Source organism: Dendropsophus ebraccatus, chromosome 5 (assembly GCF_027789765.1).
Source record: "Dendropsophus ebraccatus isolate aDenEbr1 chromosome 5, aDenEbr1.pat, whole genome shotgun sequence".
Taxonomy (NCBI): domain Eukaryota; kingdom Metazoa; phylum Chordata; class Amphibia; order Anura; family Hylidae; genus Dendropsophus; species Dendropsophus ebraccatus.
The window spans coordinates 142,507,151-142,521,205 of NC_091458.1; the positions used below are offsets into that span (position 1 = coordinate 142,507,151).

At 44.6% G+C, this 14,055-nt stretch overlaps 2 pseudogenes; both read left to right on the forward strand.

Annotated features, from left to right (window-relative positions):
* Positions 1 to 3,499: 3,499 nt before the first annotated feature.
* Positions 3,500 to 3,642, forward strand: LOC138794314 (U2 spliceosomal RNA; annotated as a pseudogene).
* A 3,764-nt stretch (positions 3,643 to 7,406) lies between these two features.
* Positions 7,407 to 7,549, forward strand: LOC138794315 (U2 spliceosomal RNA; annotated as a pseudogene).
* Positions 7,550 to 14,055: the final 6,506 nt, after the last annotated feature.

Consider the following 14,055-nt stretch of genomic DNA (forward strand, 5'->3'; position numbering starts at 1 on the left):
TGTTAAGGTTGAATTTCGCAGTTTCTTTCAGGCCAAAAGTCGTCAACAGGCGTGTGGAAGAAAGAGGGACTTCAGGAGGCTCCAGCGCGAGCTGCGGTCAATGCAAGACCTTCTCCGGTGCAACTGGGACGTGAAGGAGGAGCTGGAGGAGACCAAAAAGAGCTTGCAAAGGCACTTTGAGGAGGAATCCCAGCGAATCATCTTCCGTTCCAAGGTGGAGAACCTGGAGAAGGTTTTTTAGGAAACTCCATGCTGGCCACACGCTGCTGCCATCTAGTACAACTATCATTCACCAATATAATATTCTAGCATGCAAATAATCTCATTAATGAGACAATACTGCCATCTAGTGGAAACATAATATTCTAACTCCCAAATAATCTTATTAATGAGACAATGCTGCCATCTAGTGGAACCATAATATTATAGCACAAAAAAAAATCTCATCAATGATAAAATGCTGCCATCTAGTGGAACCATAATATTTTAGCATGCAAAAAATCTCATCAATGAGACAATACAGCCATCTAGTAGAAAAATCATTCACAGATTTAATATTCTAGCTCCCATATAATCTCATTAATGATACAATGCTGCCATCTAGTGGAACCATAAAGTTCTAGCACGCAAATAATCCTATTAATGAGACAATGCTGCCATGTAGTGGAACCATACTATTTTAGCTTCCAAAAATTCTCATTCATAAATCAATGCTGCCATCTAGTGGAGCTGAAAAATATAGCAGCTCTCCCCATGATAACAGTAATTATCCTACTCACACACAGTCTCAACAGTGAGATGCTGCTGCCATCTAGTGGAACCATCATTCACTAATGTAATATTGTAGCACGCAAATAATCTCATTAATGAGACAATACTGCTATCTAGTGGAAACATAATATTCAAATTCCAATATAATCTTATTAATGAGACAATGCTGCCATCTAGTGGAACCACTATATTCTAGCACGCAAATACTCTCATTAATGATACAATGCTGCCATCTAGTGGAACCATAATATTATAGCACAAAAAAACTCATCAATGATATAATGCTGCCATCTAGTGGAACCATATTATTCTAGCACGCAAAAAATTTCATTAATGATACAATGCTGCCATCTAGTGGAACCATAATATTCTAGCACGCAAAAAATTTCATTAATGATACAATGCTGCCATCTAGTGGAACCATCTTTCACTAATATAATATTCTAGCACACAAATAATCTCATTAATGAGACAATACTGCTATCTAGTGGAAACATAATATTCTTAATTCCCAAATAATCTTATTAATGAGACAATGCTGCCATCTAGTGGAACTATAATATTCTAGCACGCAAAAAATTTCATTAATAAGACAATGCTGCCATCTAGTAAAACCACTATATTCTAGCACAAAATAGACTCTCATTAATGAAACAATGCTGCCATCTAGTGGAACCATAATATTTTAGCATGCAAATAATCTCATTAATAAGACAATGCTGCCATCTAGTTCAACCATATTATTCTGGCACGCATATAACCTCTTTAATGAGACAATACTGCTATCTAGTGGAACCATACTATTTTAGCTTCCAAATAATCTCATTAAGGAGAGAATGCTGCCATCTACTGGAACTATAATATTTAAGCCCCCAAATAATCTCCCTTATGAATCACTGCTGCCCTCTAGTGGAGCTGATAAATATATAGCAGCCTTCCCATGATAACAGTAGTTATCCTACTCACACACAGTCTCAACGGTGGGACGCTGCTGCCATCTAGTACAACTATCATTCACCAATATAATCTTCTAGCATGCAAATAATCTCATTAATGAGACAATACTGCCGTCTAGTGGAAACATAATATTCTAACTCCCAAATAATCTTATTAATGAGACAATGCTGCCATCTAGTGGAACTATAATATTCTAGCACGCATATAATCTCATTAATTATACAATGCTGCCTTCTAGTGGAACCATAATATTCTAGCACAAAAAAAAAATCTCATCAATGATAAAATGCTGCCATCTAGTGGAACCATAATATTTTAGCATGCAAAAAATCTCATCAATGAGACAATACAGCCATCTAGTAGAAAAATCATTCACGGATTTAATATTCTAGCTCCCATATAATCTCATTAATGATACAATGCTGCCATCTAGTGGAACCATAAAGTTCTAGCACGCAAATAATCCTATTAATGAGACAATGCTGCCATGTAGTGGAACCATACTATTTTAGCTTCCAAAAATTCTCATTCATAAATCAATGCTGCAATCTAGTGGAGCTGAAAAATATAGCAGCTCTCCCCATGATAACAGTAATTATCCTACTCACACACAGTCTCAACAGTGAGATGCCGCTGCCATCTAGTGGAAACATCATTCACTAATATAATATTGTAGCACGCAAATAATCTCATTAATGAGACAATACTGCTATCTAGTGGAAACATAATATTCAAATTCCTATATAATCTTATTAATGAGACAATGCTGCCATCTAGTGGAACCACTATATTCTAGCACGCAAATACTCTCATTAATGATACAATGCTGCCATCTAGTGGAACCATAATATTATAGCACAAAAAAAACTTATCAATGATATAATGCTGCCATCTAGTGGAACCATATTATTCTAGCACGCAAAAAATTTCATCAATGAGACAATGCTGCCATCTAGTGGAAAAATCATTCACTGATTTAATATTCTAGCTCTCAAATAGTCTCATTAAGGAGACAATGCTGCCATCTAGTGGAACCATAATATTGTAGCACACATATAATCTTATTAATGAGACAATGCTGCCATCTAGTGGAACCATAATATTCTAGCACATAAATACACTCATTAATGAGACAATGCTGCCATCTATTGGAACCATAGTATTTTAGCTCCCAAATAATCTCATTCATGAAACAATGCTGCCATCTAGTGGAACCATAATATTCTAGCACACAAAAAAATCTCATCAATGAGACAATGCTGCCATCTAGTGGAACCATAAAATACTAGCATGCAAATAATCTTATTAATGAGACAATGCTGCCATCTAGTGGAACCATACTATTTTAGCTTCCAAATAATCTCATTCATAAATCAATGCTGCCATCTAGTGGAGCTGAAAAATATAGCAGCTCTCCCCATGATAACAGTAATTATGCTACTCCCACACAGTCTCAACGGTGAGACGTTGCTGCCATCTAGTGGAATCATCATTTACCAATATAATATTCTAGCACATAAATAATCCTATTAATGAGACAATACTGCTATCTAGTGGAAACATAATATTCCAATTCCCAAATAATCTCATTAATGAGAAAATGCTGCCATCTAGTGGAACCATAATATTCTAGCATGTAAATAATCTCATTAATGAGCCAATGCTGCCATCTAGTGGAACCATAATATTCTAGCACTCAAAAAATCTTATTAATGATACAATGCTGCCATCTAGTGGAACCATAATATTCTGGCACACAAATAATCTCATCATTGCTTCTCTGCCTTTTGGCTAAGATCAAGGGTAGTATCTGTTCTTACTGAACTGCCTTGACTTGACGGCTCGGGTCCTGGGGTACCCCCTACACTTGGCCTTTGGGCATCGGCGATTAAATTCGTCTTAAGCTCACTGCAGATATTGGGTGTAGGGCTATTCCCCAGGAATGAGAGTGAACCCTCCTCTCGGCCTGCTGCTCAATTGTCCTGTGCCTGACGGTTTGACCGGAGAACCACTTTGATCCCGCCTGCCGATGAATGAGCAACGAAGCCTTCAGGGTCTGCCGTGTGACAGGACACGGAACAAAGGACTGCCCGAAGGCAAAGACCTGCATCCTCTGTGGGTTAGTGGGTCACAGCTACAAGGACTGCCCGAAGAGAGAGCGAACGTGGTCATCTGTCCCAGCAGAAGCCCCGGCCAGCGAACAGCCAGCCGCAGCCCAAGCAGAATAGAAGCCCAAGGAGAAGGAGAAACAGAGGACGATGGTCCCTGCCCCTCCCCCCCCTCCCTTCCTGTCCCCCCTGCCCCCCCCTGCCCCTTCCCCCTCCCCTCCTTCCGCCCTGCCCCGGTCCCCCTCCCACCCCCACTGAGGAATCCCTCCCCTCCTATCCCATTGCCTCAGAGGGTCCCCTTTCCCCCTTCCCTTGCTCCACCTTGCCGCCCCACTCCCCTAACCCGGCAGCACTAACCCTTCCTCCCGCTGCCGAGGTTCCCGTAAGGCTCATCAATGTGTATGCCTCTCCTGAGAAGGGTGCGCGTCTGGAACTATTCTGGACCCTGCGGGCCCAGCTCGCAACCACCAGGGCTGTAGTGTTGGGCGGGGACTTCAACTGCCCCATAAAAGTGGACGGACGCAGCTCTGGGACATCTGCCAAGTTGGATGTCACATCCAAACTGCTTATCGAGATGGTGACCGAAGCATCCTTGCAGGACGTTGTTGGGTCCATCGGGAACGGCTCTGTTAATTATACATGGAGCCGCCCCGATGGCTCACTCCGTTCTCGGATTGACTTTGTGTTTGCCTCTCGAGCAGTCAGGCAGACTAGGCACTCTATGGTTCCCTGCTTCTTCTCTGACCACAGGGCCATTCTGTTTCAAGGGGTTCTGGGCCATGGTTTCCCATCTGGCCCAGGCTCTTGGAAGCTGAATTGTGCTCTGCTGGCTCAGGAGGAGGTTCTGGAGGAGCTTAGAGAGGCCTACATCGTATGGCACAACGAGAAATGTATGTTTGATCGTGTTAGTGATTGGTGGGAATTTGTTAAGGTTGAATTTCGCAGTTTCTTTCAGGCCAAAAGTCGTCAACAGGCGTGTGGAAGAAAGAGGGACTTCAGGAGGCTCCAGCGCGAGCTGCGGTCAATGCAAGACCTTCTCCGGTGCGGCTGGGACGTGAAGGAGGAGCTGGAGGAGACCAAAAAGAGCTTGCAAAGGCACTTTGAGGAGGAATCCCAGCGAATCATCTTCCGTTCCAAGGTGGAGCACCTGGAGAAGGTTTTTCAGGAAACTCCATGCTGGCCACACGCTGCTGCCATCTAGTACAACTATCATTCACCAATATAATATTCTAGCATGCAAATAATCTCATTAATGAGACAATACTGCCATCTAGTGGAAACATAATATTCTAACTCCCAAATAATCTTATTAATGAGACAGCATTGTCATCTAGTGGAACTATAATATTCTAGCACGCAAATAATTTCATTAATGAGACAATGCTGCCATCTAGTAAAACCACTATATTCTAGCACAAAATAGACTCTCATTAATGAAACAATGCTGCCATCTAGTGGAACCATAATATTCTAGCATGCAAATAATCTCATTAATAAGACAATGCTGCCATCTAGTTCAACCATATTATTCTAGCACGCATATAACCTCTTTAATGAGACAATACTGCTATCTAGTGGAACCATACTATTTTAGCTTCCAAATAATCTCATTAAGGAGACAATGCTGCCATCTACTGGAACTATAATATTCTAGCACGCAAATAATCTTATTAATGAGACAATGATGCCATCTAATGGAACCATCATATTTAAGCCCCCAAATAATCTCCCTTATGAATCACTGCTGCCCTCTAGTGGAGCTGATAAATATATAGCAGCCTTCCCATGATAACAGTAGTTATCCTACTCACACACAGTCTCAACGGTGGGACGCTGCTGCCATCTAGTACAACTATCATTCACCAATATAATATTCTAGCATGCAAATAATCTCATTAATGAGACAATACTGCCATCTAGTGGAAACATAATATTCTAACTCCCAAATAATCTTATTAATGAGACAATGCTGCCATCTAGTGGAACTATAATATTCTAGCACGCATATAATCTCATTAATGATACAATGCTGCCTTCTAGTGGAACCATAATATTCTAGCACAAAAAAAAAATCTCATCAATGATAAAATGCTGCCATCTAGTGGAACCATAATATTTTAGCATGCAAAAAATCTCATCAATGTGACAATACAGCCATCTAGTAGAAAAATCATTCACGGATTTAATATTCTAGCTCCCATATAATCTCATTAATGATACAATGCTGCCATCTAGTGGAACCATAAAGTTCTAGCACGCAAATAATCCTATTAATGAGACAATGCCATGTAGTGGAACCATACTATTTTAGCTTCCAAAAATTCTCATTCATAAATCAATGCTGCAATCTAGTGGAGCTGAAAAATATAGCAGCTCTCCCCATGATAACAGTAATTATCCTACTCACACACAGTCTCAACAGTGAGATGCCGCTGCCATCTAGTGGAACCATCATTCACTAATATAATATTGTAGCACGCAAATAATCTCATTAATGAGACAATACTGCTATCTAGTGGAAACATAATATTCAAATTCCTATATAATCTTATTAATGAGACAATGCTGCCATCTAGTGGAACCACTATATTCTAGCACGCAAATACTCTCATTAATGATACAATGCTGCCATCTAGTGGAACCATAATATTATAGCACAAAAAAAACTTATCAATTATATAATGCTGCCATCTAGTGGAACCATATTATTCTAGCACGCAAAAAATTTCATCAATGAGACAATGCTGCCATCTAGTGGAAAAATCATTCACTGATTTAATATTCTAGCTCTCAAATAGTCTCATTAAGGAGACAATGCTGCCATCTAGTGGAACCATAATATTGTAGCACACATATAATCTTATTAATGAGACAATGCTGCCATCTAGTGGAACCATGATATTCTAGCACATAAATACACTCATTAATGAGACAATGCTGCCATCTATTGGAACCATAGTATTTTAGCTCCCAAATAATCTCATTCATGAAACAATGCTGCCATCTAGTGGAACCATAATATTCTAGCACGCAAAAAAATCTCATCAATGAGACAATGCTGCCATCTAGTGGAACCATAAAATACTAGCACGCAAATAATCTTATTAATAAGACAATGCTGCCATCTAGTGGAACCATACTATTTTAGCTTCCAAATAATCTCATTCATAAATCAATGCTGCCATCTAGTGGAGCTGAAAAATATAGCAGCTCTCCCCATGATAACAGTAATTATGCTACTCCCACACAGTCTCAACGGTGAGACGTTGCTGCCATCTAGTGGAATCATCATTTACCAATATAATATTCTAGCACATAAATAATCCTATTAATGAGACAATACTGCTATCTAGTGGAAACATAATATTCCAATTCCCAAATAATCTCATTAATGAGACAATGCTGCCATCTAGTGGAACCATAATATTCTAGCATGTAAATAATCTCATTAATGAGCCAATGCTGCCATCTAGTGGAACCATAATATTCTAGCACTCAAAAAATCTTATTAATGATACAATGCTGCCATCTAGTGGAACCATAATATTCTGGCACACAAATAATCTCATCATTGCTTCTCTGCCTTTTGGCTAAGATCAAGGGTAGTATCTGTTCTTACTGAACTGCCTTGACTTGACGGCTCGGGTCCTGGGGTACCCCCTACACTTGGCCTTTGGGCATCGGCGATTAAATTCGTCTTAAGCTCACTGCAGATATTGGGTGTAGGGCTATTCCCCAGGAATGAGAGTGAACCCTCCTCTCGGCCTGCTGCTCAATTGTCCTGTGCCTGACGGTTTGAACGGATAACCACTTTGATCCCGCCTGCCGATGAATGAGCAACGAAGCCTTCAGGGTCTGCCGTGTGACAGGACACGGAACAAAGGACTGCCCGAAGGCAAAGACCTGCATCCTCTGTGGGTTAGTGGGTCACAGCTACAAGGACTGCCCGAAGAGAGAGCGAACGTGGTCATCTGTCCCAGCAGAAGCCCCGGCCAGCGAATAGCCAGCCGCAGCCCAAGCAGCATAGAAGCTCAAGGAGAAGGAGAAACAGAGGACGATGGTCCCTGCCCCTCCCCCTTCCCCCTCCCCTCCTTCCGCCCCGCCCCGGTCCCCCTCCCACCCCCACTGAGGAATCCCTCCCCTCCTATCCCATTGCCTCAGTGGGTCCCCTTTCCCCCTTCCCTTGCCCCACCCTCCCGCCCCACTCCCCTAACCCGGCAGCACTAACCCTTCCAACCGCTGCCGAGGTTCCCGTAAGGCTCATCAATGTGTATGCCTCTCCTGAGAAGGGTGCGCGTCTGGAACTATTCCGGACCCTGCGGGCCCAGCTCGCAACCACCAGGGCTGTAGTGTTGGGCGGGGACTTCAACTGCCCCATAAAAGTGGACGGACGCAGCTCTGGGACATCTGCCAAGTTGGATGTCACATCCAAACTGCTTATCGAGATGGTGACCGAAGCATCCTTGCAGGACGTTGTTGGGTCCATCGGGAACGGCTCTGTTAATTATACATGGAGCCGCCCCGATGGCTCACTCCGTTCTCGGATTGACTTTGTGTTTGCCTCTCGAGCAGTCAGGCAGACTAGGCACTCTATGGTTCCCTGCTTCTTCTCTGACCACAGGGCCATTCTGTTTCAAGGGGTTCTGGGCCATGGTTTCCCATCTGGCCCAGGCTCTTGGAAGCTGAATTGTGCTCTGCTGGCTCAGGAGGATGTTCTGGAGGAGCTTAGAGAGGCCTACATCATATGGCACAACGAGAAATGTATGTTTGATCGTGTTAGTGATTGGTGGGAATTTGTTAAGGTTGAATTTCGCAGTTTCTTTCAGGCCAAGAGTCGTCAACAGGCGTGTGGAAGAAAGAGGGACTTCAGGAGGCTCCAGCGCGAGCTGCGGTCACTGCAAGACCTTCTCCGGTGCGGCTGGGACGTGAAGGAGGAGCTGGAGGAGACCAAAAAGAGCTTGCAAAGGCACTTTGAGGAGGAATCCCAGCGAATCATCTTCCGTTCCAAGGTGGAGAACCTGGAGAAGGTTTTTCAGGAAACTCCATGCTGGCCACACGCCCCTGACTGAGCGGCGGGACGAGACCGGAAGTTTGCGGAAGGGCAAAGAGGACGTGATAGGGGTTGTTACCGACTTCTATCGCAACCTCTACGCCCCGAAGACCACTGACTGAAGCGGTCGACGAGTTCCTGTCAGGTATTACTTACGTTGTTGATCCCCCAGGTGCGTTGGCCATGGTGGGGGAGCTGCTCTCTGCCGCTAAGTCCTCTAGGCCTGGCAGGACCCCGGGCAGTGATGGTCTCCCAGCGGATCTCTACGTAGCGCTAGGGGATCTCATTTGCCCGGACCTGTTGGAGCTGTATAAGGAGATGGTGGTGGAAGGTAGAATGCCCCTGTCGTTGAGGGAGGGCATGATCACGATCTTGTATAAGCGGAAGGGGGAAAGATGTGACTTGAAAAATTGGAGTGCCATCTCTCTCTTGAACGTGGACCAGCCAACTTGATGAAAACAGGTCATTCATCTAGACCAGACCCGGCCGCAGGATCGCAGACAGCCGCGCCCTAGTGAGGGACACGGTCCATTACATCCAAAGCCGCCGTGCACACGCGGTCCTGGTCAGCCTTGATCAGGAGAAGGCTTTTGACCGGGTCTCTCATAAGTTTATGGGCAGGGCACTGCATAGGCTGGGTATTTGTGAAATGTTTTGCCGTTTTGTTAATGTTATGTATTTTGATATTTTCAGCAGGGTACTGGTGAGCAGCTGGAAGACTGAGCCCTTTCCTGTTCTCTCTGGGGTCAGACAAGGCTGCCCTCTTTCACCTCTCCTCTTTGTTTGTGTTATAGAATCCTTCGCGGAGGCTATCCGGCAGAATAACTGCGGGAAGTCAGAGGCTATGCTCTTCGGGAAGTGTCACCTGGCTCTCTCCGCCCCCTTCCCGTTTACCATCAAACCGGACTTCATCAAGATCCTTGGAGTCTGGTTCAGAAAGGAAGGTGCAGCCCTCAAGTCCTGGGTAGAGTGATTGGCCAAGGTCAACAGCAAGATCGGACTGTGGAGCCTCAGGCACCTCACCATTGAGGGTAAAACACTGGTCCTAATGAACGAAGTTCTGCCTGTGCTCCAATACACCGCGCAGGCCTGGCCCCCGCTTGCCACCGTCTGCAGGGCCATCACCAGGACCGTGTTTTGTTTCATCTGGGGCTCCAAAATGGACAGAGTGAAGCGCTCCGTTGTGTACAAGGAACCCCGCAAGGGCGGAAAAGGTGTTCCGGATGTCCCTACCTTGCTGTGGGCAGCCTTTGTATGTGACTGTGTGCGGAGGACTCTGCAACAGAAGAAAGGCTCTGCGGGCAGGTCCATGTCTCGCCTGTTCCTCCTCCCCCTCTGAAGGGGTCTGCGCTGGGAAAAGTGGGAGAGGTCCATCCCTTACAACTGGCACACTCCCTGGTTCTACGGAGATGTCGTCAGGTTTGTGAGGGAACACCAGCTGGAGGGACTCAAGCCCGACTATTTAGACTAATGTGGCTTCGGCGAAGTTGACCAACAGGCACAAAGACTTGTCATGGATGGCCATTCAGGAGGGGACTGCCTTTGAGGTCATTCATGCATGCCCGCAAGCTGTGCAACACGCGGTACTGCCCCCGGTGCCCCTTTTCATCTTTGCACCTCTTTTGGCAGTGTCTGCTTTCCCAGGGCCTGTTGGACGCCCTGGAACTTGAACTCAGTGACAGTGTGCCCAGGAACAGGCTAACGCACTGCGCAGTGCTGTAGGGCCTGTTCCCTGGGGATTTTGGCGATGAGGCAACCTGGGACTTATGAACTGATTTAAGGACACTATATTGCTTGCCAGCAACCGCCTCATTTTGAAGAAGGAGAGGATGTCCTTTCTGGACTGTCGCAGGCTGGTCCACAGCCTGCTCAGAGACTATTCCATCTTGGACGGATTGGACCAGGAAGAAGAGGACTAAACCCCCTCTCCTTCCCCCTCTTCCCTTGTGTTGTGTTGTCTTTCAATAAAGCTTTGGGCCTGTGATTTCCCCTCCCTATCCCCTCTCTTTCCCACTCCCTTACCCCATCACTTGTCTGTATTGCTTTATTGTTTGTTGTTATTAGGATGTTTAGGTATGCGGGAATGTTAGTGTAGCGTGTGGAACCATCATTTATCAATATAATATTCTAACTCCCAAATAATCTTATTAATGAGACAATGCTGCCATCTATTGTAACTCTAATATTCTAGCACGCAAATCATTTTTTTAATGAGACAATGCTGCCATCTGGTGGAACCATAATATTTTAGCACACAAAAAATCTCATCAATGAGACAATGCTGCCATCTAGTGGAAAAATAATTTACTGATTTGATATTCGTACACCCAAATAATGTCATTCATGAGACAATGCTGCCATCTTGTGGAACTATAATATTCTAGCACAAAAAAAAATAACCATAACCATAAAATTCTAGCATGCAAATAATCTTATTAATGAGACAGTGCTGCCATCTAGTGGAATCATAATATTCTAGCAAGCAAATAAACTCATTAATGAGACAATGCTGACATCTAGTGGAACCATACTATTTTCACTCACAATAATCTCCATGAATCAATGCTTCCATCTAGTGGATCTGCTAAATATATAGCAGCCTTCCCATGATAACAGTAATTATCCTACTCACACACAGTCTCAACGGTGAGACGCTGCTGCCATCTAGTAGAACTATCATTCACCAACATAATATTCTAGCATGCAAATAATGTAATTAATGAGACAATACTGCCATCTAGTGGAACCATAATATTCTAACTCCCAAATGGCAGCATTGTCTCATTGATGAGATTTTTTTCGTGCTAGAAGATTCTGGTTCTATTAGATGGCAGCATTGTATCATTAATGAGATTATTTGTGTGCTAGAATTTTATGTTTCCACTAGATGACAGTATTGTCTCATTAATGAGATTGTTTGCATGCTAGAATATTATATTGGTGAATGATGGTTCCACGAGATGGCAGCAGTGTCTCACCATTGAGACTGTTTGTAAGTAGAATTATTACTGTTATCATGGGGAAAGCTGCTATATTTATCTGCTCCACTAGATGGAAGCATTGATTCATGAATGAGATTATTTGGGAGCTAAAATAGTATGGCAGCATTGTCTCATTAAAAAGATTTATTGCGTTCTAGAATATAATGGTTCCACTAGATGGCAGCATTGTCTCATTAATAAGAATATTTGCGTGCTAGAATTTTATGGTTCCACTGGATGGCAGCTTTTTCTCATTAGGATTATTTGCGTGCTAGAATTCTATGATTCCACTAGATGGCAGCATTATCTCATTAACGAGATTATTTTGAGATTATTTGGGAGCTAGAATATTAAATCAGTGAATGATTTTTCCTCGAGATGCTAGCATTGTCTCATTAATGAGATTTTTGGCGTGCTGGAATATTATGTAGTGGTTCCACTAGATGGCAGCTTTGTCTCATTAATAGGATTATTTGGGAGTTAGAATATTATGGTTCCACTAGATGGCAGTATTGTCTCATTAATGAGATTCTTTGCGTGCTAGAATATTACATTAGTGAATGATGGTACCAATTGGAGGCAGCAGCGTCTCTCCTTTGAGACTGTGTGGGAGTAGGATACTTACTATTATCATGGGGAGAGCTGCTATATTTTTTCAGCTCATCTAGATGACGGCATTGATTCATGAATGAGATTATTTTGAAGCTAAAATAGTATGGTTCCACTAGATGGCAGCATTGTCTCATTAATGAGATTATTTGCGTGCTAGAATATTATGGTTCCACTAGATGGCAGCTTTTTCTCATTAGGATTATTTGCGTGCTAGAATTCTATGATTCCACTAGATGGCAGCATTATCTCATTAACGAGATTATTTGGGAGCTAGAGTATAGTGGTTCTACTAGATGGGAGCATTGTCTTATTAAAGGGGTATTCCCCCCAAGAGCAATTAAAATGCTCCCAAACCTAGCTGGTCTTACTCACCAAGTCCCCCTGAGAATTTTGAGCCATCTCCAGTCTTTCTAGCTGCTTCCGTTCCATAGTTACAAGTTTTTTAAAAAAAGCCGATCTATATCCAACACGGCGATCTCCCATCATGCAATGCTTATGCTTAATTGGTAAATGATGTAGCAGAGCTGATATCCACAAGATAAAGCAAAATTGAGTGTGCGGCATAGCAGAATTGAGTGAGCGGCATAGCAGAGTTGAGTGTGCGGCAATGCAGAGTTGAGTGTGCAGCAATGCATAGTTGAGTGTGCGGCAATGCAGATTTATGTCAGTTGTGAGATTTGGGGGGGGGGGGGCTGTAGAGGTGGTTGTGCCCCAGCAGGGGGGTGTTGCGGTGCCGCGGGTGAGTCGTGGTTGGTGGGGGGTATTGTTGAACGGCAACAACGCCACGGGTGAGTAGCGGGGGAGGGGTTGGCTGAGGGATGGTGCCGCGGGTGGATGGTGCCGCGGGTGAGTAGCGGGGGGATGGTGCCGCGGGTGAGTAGCGGGGGGGGGGTGCGCAGGGGAGATGCTGCCGACCAGAAGGGGGGGTTGTTTTGCTGCCACGGGTGACCGGGGGTGATACCGCCAGCAAGTCCCGAGGGGTTGGGGGATAGGGGCGGGCACCGCAGCACCGATCACAGGAGCGCACCCGGCAGGTGTGTGTGCCGCGGGTTAGCGCTCCTTTGCCGTGACATCCCTGCACACAGCCAACACTGCCCGCTCCTGTCAGCCGCCCAGCCCGTTCCTGTGCAGTCATACCGGCTGTGTGTGTGGAGGGAGAAGCGTCACGGCGGAGCACAGGAGCGGGCATGGTTGGATGTGGGAGGGCGGAGCGGGCCGGGGCTTCATAGGAGCGGGCATGATTGGATGGGGGGGGGGAGATGTCACAGCACAGGGGCAAGCGCATGGTTGGATATGTGTGGGGGGGAGATGTCACAGCGAAGCTGAGGGAGACTGTAGCAATCATCCTTCTCTTCAGTGGGCTGGGTTAACCCGGCCCATTGAAGAGAAGGAGGATACGTGATGCTGTCTCGGAGGGTCGGGGCCAGGAGCAGGGAGCGTGTCGGATTGGACTGAGATATGATGATTCTATGCAATCCGTGGGGGTGGGGGCACCTAGATAACAGCAAAACTTTGCAGAATCCATAATTAATTGATATTGGAAAGATGTAAAGCTATGGGTGGGCAACGTATTAAT